Consider the following 1,453-nt stretch of genomic DNA (forward strand, 5'->3'; position numbering starts at 1 on the left):
GGGGGTAAGAGTATGTTGAAAATAAAAATTATTAGCATGGTTTCATTTTGGTTTTTGAACCACCTGAGTGAATACCTTATAGCAAATCAATTTGATTTTACATAATTGCAAATATTAGTGAATTAAAAATAATTTTGAATAACTAACAGTTTTCCTATTATTGATTTTCATATCTATAACAAAATAAACAATTTATTTGACTGAAAAACTTTAAGATTTTGGCCGAAAAAAACCATTTAGATTCCACCATTTCGCTCCCGTAAATCCCCGGAGCATTAGCTATGAAGTTAAAAATTGAACAATTTTGTGCTAAAGTCAACTTTTAAGTTGAAGATGGAACTACTTTAGAAGAAAATTTAACTTTCTTCGTGACAGTTACATTTGTTGTTCAAAATAACCTGTTATGTTGAAAATTTTTTATTTTTAGCATAAAAATCAATCTTTTTAGTCAAAAATTCATGCTTTTGTGAAAATTTACGTATTTTGTTAAAAAATTGGCTAGCTCAGTCAAAAATGTATTTTTTAACAAATCATTCATCTATTGTAGTCAAAGATTCCTAGTTTTAGTTGGAAAGTCAACTATTACCTTGCAAGTTTACGTTTATTATGTTTAAAGTTCGTCTTTGTCTGTGAAAAATGTATCTTCTCGTTTGATATGTCATACATTTCTTAGTATTTTTTTTTTATTTATAATATATTTCCCCATTTTATGTTTTTTGGTTGAAAATTCCACTATTAGGTTAAAAATTCATATATTTGTTTTAAAACGGAAAATTTTTGTTAAAAGTGAATTTAGATAATCCGGAATAAATTTGTAAACAATGCTAATGCAGGATTATCGGATATAATTGAGGGTAATCCACCTACTTTGGAACGTATTTTTTAGAGTTACTTTTCTCCCTTATTCAACAAAAGTTTTAATTCAAATTCAGTGGATTTTCTTACCAAACCATAGTTGTCTGCCTGTCGGGTCGCAACCTCCAGCATTTAATCTGTTGCCAGGGATATCTGCTTCCACAGTTCGCAAGTGGATATATTCAGCATTTTTAGTGGTGTGCTTACCATTCCATGTAACTAATAAAATATCATTGCTAGAGCCCACCACAAATTTATCGGGATGGCCTTCAACAGGAACAGCAAAAGAAACGAAACCTGTGCCTATGGAAAAAATTATAATTAGAAATTCGTCGAAGTAAGCGCGTTACGCCTAATTCAAAGGGGTTCGTAGCCTATTAACACATAAACAAAGAAACATTCTCCTTTAACACTTTCCCTCTCCTCTCTCTCTCTCTATTTCATCAATCATCTGCCCCTCTTCCTAATTCCCCTACTTTCCCTTCTACACTTAAAGCCCTTTACAGTCTGTCAAGTTAAAGCGTGGGTGGCTTTACTCGCAGTCGGTAAGGTGTATCGACATGATTTTGGTGTCAAAATATTAAGAAGAGCTCCCTCT

The sequence above is a fragment of the Belonocnema kinseyi genome, chromosome 7, assembly GCF_010883055.1.
Source record: "Belonocnema kinseyi isolate 2016_QV_RU_SX_M_011 chromosome 7, B_treatae_v1, whole genome shotgun sequence".
NCBI classification, from domain to species: Eukaryota; Metazoa; Arthropoda; class Insecta; order Hymenoptera; family Cynipidae; genus Belonocnema; species Belonocnema kinseyi.